Here is a 5,881-nt window from a genome sequence, read left to right on the forward strand (position 1 = left end):
TCGTCCCTCCGCTGATGATGATGACACTCAGGCTCCCTTCTTTCTTCCTCTCCCCGCTGGTTAATCGATGCCTTTGTCGCCGATTGGGAGTTGGAGATCGACAACGGTATCCTCTTGGAGCCAGTCGGCTAGCGATTGGCGTCATACTGCGGTAGTCTTGCATGTTGTGAGTCGACGATTGGTGAAAAGAGCAAAACATGGGTGTCCATATCTTGCCTCTTGTCGTTTTCGACTGATCGGAGGCCACATATTGTACGACATGTGTCCTAACCTCCTGATATGGTAGTCTTATGAACCAGCGCTGGGCCGATCTGGAGAGAGTCATGAGGAATACACGACACTTCACTCTATCCGTATATTGGTGCAGCATGGCTTCGTTATCGAACCGATCCAGATGATCATCTGGGTTGGTCGACCCGTTGTACGTCTCGATCACCAGCAGGGAATAGTGTCGGGGCAGAGGGTCTTGTAAGATCTCCTCTGAGAACTGCTGGTTGATCCGTTCGGGAGACGTGTTGCTTCGGGGCGCTTTGCCTTTCTGTGCATCCTGAACGGGATCATCATATGAAGATGATCCCTCTCCTGATGCGCTTGGGCTATCTTCAAAGGGGTTTGGAACAAAGCTCGATAGAAGGGGATCAGCGCGGGCGGTGCTTCCCCCTCTGTGTCGGTCGGCCTTCGGTTCTGCCCCTATATGGAGATTTGCTCCGCTCGATCTTCTGGCCCCGTTCGTCTGCCGACTGCCGATGTTGCAAGCTATGGAGCTTGCCGATCGGTCAGCGCTTATTGCTGTTACTCGATCATTTTTGCTACTCGGGCTTGAACGAGCATCTCAAGCTCCTCCTAAGTGAGCGTCACGATGGTGAGTCGTCCAGCGTCCTCCATCTTCTTGGCTCAGATGCAGGTGACGTTCCCACAGACGACGCAAAATATGATCTTATCTAAAAGTCGATGAGATGGGTGCTAGGGATGTGGCACTCCCGCTGACCTCCTATGGACTTCACTCCGACTTGCAACACAACTGACGTCAGTGCCGAACCAGGGAAGGGGTCTCCTACGACGGCCCTCCGACACTCAAGTCAGTCTCCGGCGAAGAAGAAGAAGAAGAAGCAGTAAGCGGAGCAACAAGAAGACTGTAGCGCAACAGAAAAATATCGCATACCTCTGCTGATGCTTGGACCTCCCTTTATATAGAGCTCCAGTAGCGCGCGTGCATGCTTCCCAAGGCGAGCACGAATCTCAAAGCTTTCCTTGAAAAAATATATCAATAAAGTGTCCCTGATACAGTACCTTAACAGGCCGAGCATATCTCTGAAGTGACGATGGAAGCTTCTGCTGTACGATCCTCTTCTGACCATGCCGTCTGTCAGCGACACTAGCTCCCAAAAGGATGTCGAAAGATATCCTATTGTTTCTGTTGCTTGGCCGACCGCTTGGCCCAAATTTCATTGTCCATGTGTTGCCCGTTGTCGGGCCGAGCATGATAGCCACTCGACCGGAAGTCCACTGTCTGCATGCTCTATTGCTGGGCCAAGCGGGATAGCCGCTCGATTGAAGTTGAACTCTTTCGATGTCATACTTTGCTGTCTGGCTGAGCGGGGTAGCCGCTCGACCGGAGTTGAACTCTTGATGTCATGCCTGCTGTCTTACTGAGCGAGGTAGCCGCTCGGCTTGGCTTTTGAGTGCCGCCTCCCTTGAGTGTTGGTTGTTTGATTGCTCCCCGTGTCAAAGATGGCGGGTTGGAGCCTAATCCCCGGTCGGAGCATGGTTCGCCCAACCGGCTGATGTCGTTCACTCATTGATCGTCTTGACTTTGACCTCATTTGACCTCTACCATGGCAGCGGGGTGAGACCTTTCATCATCACCGCATCATGTTACTTTATTTGGAAGAAAATGAAAAAAAATAAAGATTAAATAGATAAATTATAAAAATACTTTTATTTTTTAAATTAGATATTTTTATAATATTAATATTTATTTTATAAATATACATTAATTATTTTTAATAATAAAATTAATTCTTTTATATTATCATTTAAATTAGTTAATTTTTTAAAAATAACTCTTTTATACTATCAATAGAATTATGAAAATAATGAATTAATAAGAAATAATGATTTTAGAAACTTTAAATAAAAAAATTAGAAGATAACATTGATGATGAGAATCCTTGTTCTTTTAAAATTTATTAAATTTTAATGGTAAAATTAAAAAACTATAGATCTTTTAAATTTTGATTGCAAAAATAGTTGTTCCCTTTAATTCAGTTAGAAGACGCGTCAGATCTGCTCCTCCGATGATCCAGCGACAGGCGAGTTGTGAAAAAGGTGAAGGAATTGGACTCCTGGTGGTATAGTAACGTTAGAAATTGAAAAATTTCTTAAACTATCAAGAATAGGGATAAAATTGAAATAAAAAATCTTTTATTTTCTTTTCCCCTTCCTTACAGGAAGGAATAACTTATCATTTCTTACTAGGTAAATTGGAAAGCTATAGTTGACCAGTGCGGGGAGGGATTTTTTTCCTTGGCTTTATCGAGATTTGAGCCCATACCCTATGGTAGAAACTCTACCTGACACTAGTCAACTCAACTCTGTCCTCGAATACCACGGTTTGATTCCCAATTACAATGCATTTGTAGAATTTTTTCTCTAAATGTGACACGTAATAAAGAGATGCTAGGCTTCTGGGTCGTCCGCTATGTGCGTTTTCCGATTTATCCTGATGGCCAGTGAAAAACTTCCATAGGGCTAGACCAATCACCTTAGGTTCGATATTACCTGACCTCATTAATCATTTTTCAAAAATTCTTTTATCAAGTTTTTAAAAGGTAGTGTTATATCTCAAATTTAATGACAACATCGTTCTAATAGAGAATATAATCTTACTATTTTATTAAAAATATGAACTCTTTGCTAACTAATTTTGGTGAAGTCTAAAATAAAATTACGTTAATATTTTTTCTTTCCATATTAAAAATAATTTTAAGACTTATTAGTAATTTTTCTGGTTATTTTTTATATAAAAAATATGCACTGTCATGATTTTTTTAATTCTACATCTTAGCATTGACAACACTACGAGCAGAGAAGTTTCTATAAATATCTTGGGCCGATGACATTAGAAAGCATGCATTTCTTGACCTTTTAGCTAAGATCTAGTGTAATATCTTTTTATATCAATTTAATATATGATATAAAAAATTAAATTAATTTTTATGAGGGAGACTCGCTCTTATGTTGTACTACTGCATGAGTCTGACGTACCCTTACCAAGTCTAATTTATGAGTCTCGAATACTAATTTACACGTATTCATGTATTATATTACACATACAATGTGTGCGCACGATTACTAGTTAATATATTTACACTGATATATATTATAACTATACATGCTACATGCTACATGCTACATGCTACACGCTACACGCTACACGCCAGGTGTGCACGCTTAAGTGGGCCTCTACCCATGTGGACTCCATCTCTAAGCATGCACACCTGGCTAGACGTACGTGCAGCATAACACAACTCTATATCTATATATACTTAAATGTACAATTTTAAATGGCTAAAATCAAGAAGACGTTCTTTTTCCCAAATCATCTAAGAGGCATCCTACTTTAATTTCTTTATTAAAAGATCGCCTCACTCTATTATTTAGTCATGTATAATTACACAACTATTTTCTAGTACTGTTTAATATTGTTATCTCCAACATAATTTCTGAACTAGTCGAGCACGCTGTAGCAATTACGAACTGTACTTGCTACATATATTATAGTAACTACGGTTTTGTTGCTGCTATAACATGAATGTTAAGTGAGCAAGTCAAATTTGCGCTATTGTAGCTACAATTTCATAGCTACTACAACATGAATGTCAAATCCGAGTTATAGTAGTTATGATTTCTTAACTGCTACAGTAGTTATGATTTCTTAACTGCTACAATAGTTATAGTAACTATGATTTTGTAACTACTACAATGCAAATTTCTCCTAACGTTGAATAGATTAAGTATGTATTATAGTAATTATGAAATTGTAACTGCTACAATATGTGCAGTAACTATCAAATTGTAGCTGCTACAATACGTTCGACCGATTTAAGATTTAGGTGGAAGATTTAGACAAGTACTGGCTCAAGGCTTAGGTCATAATGACTTGTGCCTAAATCCAACCATGATTCGGTTCGACGGTTCAGAACCACCGGTTAAATTATTCATAAGGGGTCAACTCTTAACCTTAATTATCCAAGATGATTACAGTCCACGGTTCAGAACCACTAGTTCATGGTTCATGCATGATTCACCATGGTTTACCATAATTCAATATTATTATATTAAAATTTAAAATTATAAATTCATATAAGAAAACTTGCACACTTATTTAAGTTACGTACATATCTCTTAGAGTATATGATAATCAAAACCCATATAATTTTCTTATTTTTTAATCTTTTATGGCGTTGTTACTCACTTTTATTTTTTATTCCCATAATATTTGTTGGTTGTGTATCAAATTTATAAAGAAAACTATTCATTAGATATTAATAAATTAATTCACATAAGATAATAATAATAATCATTATAGTCTGGATGGTTAAGTTGTTTGGCTTTCATATGGGAGATGTGGTTTCAAATCCTACCTTCAAGAAAATAATTTTAACAAAAAAAAATCCCATTGAACCTCCGGTCCACACCTGCGATTGATGGTTTGAACCGACACGGTTAAAAATAGATTTGAACTGTAACCGACCCGACGGGGGGTTGGGTCGGTTACAATTTTAGCCCGTGACCTGTGTCAACGAGTAGCTAGTCCGTTGACTCGATTACGGGCTTGGGCCAGGGCCGGTGAGGACCTAACCCGTGGTCGGGTCTATACTTAGGGCCTCATTTTATTGGTGCCCCATTTCATGAAACCTCAATTTTTTATATTTTAATATTATTTATAATTATTTTTTTTAAAAAAAACCACATGATTAATTTAAGAGCCATTTTTTATATTTTAATATTATTTATAATCAATTTTTAAAAAATATTCATTTTTAAATTTTAGACTAATTTAAAAGAGACATCTATTTTTAATTTTAAATTATTTTAATTTTATTTGTTATTGATTTTTTAAATTATATATCTTATTTTTAATACTTAACCAACTTTTTCTTTTCTATATTGATTTAAAAAATGTGCACCTTTGCACCAGTGATCTCGTGACTCTCTCGTCCATATTCCTGTCCGCTTTCATCTATCACCTAATAATTTCATGCCCTTCTTCTTTACCGATGATATCCTCAAAGGGGCCTCAGTTTTTCTCCCCCATCACTTATCAGTGATCTTCTTTCTTCGCACTTAGGGCATCCACAGTGGGAGCTCCTTCGGAGCTCCCACTGCGGACATGTCATGAGGGAGAAACCTCCCTCCCATAGTGGGAGGGAGGTTTTTCATCTCACATGACGAAGCGGTCAGTAGTTACGGAGCCGCTTCGTCGTGCTTTTTTATTTTTTATATATTAATTTTTTTTAATAATTAAAAAAAAACAATGGTCACAGTAATAGATTTGGTATACTATGCCGTTGAACAACGGCTAAAACGATTAACTTTATTTTTTTAATTTATTTTTTTTATAAATACATGATCGATTTCATATTTTTCATTCATCTCCTTGTTATCTTTGCTTTCGATTTCTTTCCTCAACTCTCTATATTTTTCAACCACAAAAATATCTTGATTTATTTCAAATGACTCAAAATCCAGATCGATCTATGCTCCAGGAATTCTGAAGAAATGAATTGGCAGAAGATGCGGAGGACATAGATGAACGAAGAATGCTCCAACTATATGAGCAGCGACAAACGGTACGTCAAAGAGCTCAAAGTTCTTC

General features: G+C 37.9%; 1 pseudogene; it reads left to right on the forward strand.

Annotated features, from left to right (window-relative positions):
- The first annotated feature begins 3,130 nt into the window (after window positions 1-3,130).
- LOC122003348 lies at window positions 3,131-3,272 on the forward strand (annotated as a pseudogene).
- The last annotated feature ends 2,609 nt before the right edge of the window (window positions 3,273-5,881 follow it).

Source organism: Zingiber officinale, chromosome 7A, assembly GCF_018446385.1.
Source record: "Zingiber officinale cultivar Zhangliang chromosome 7A, Zo_v1.1, whole genome shotgun sequence".
Lineage (NCBI taxonomy): Eukaryota > Viridiplantae > Streptophyta > Magnoliopsida > Zingiberales > Zingiberaceae > Zingiber > Zingiber officinale.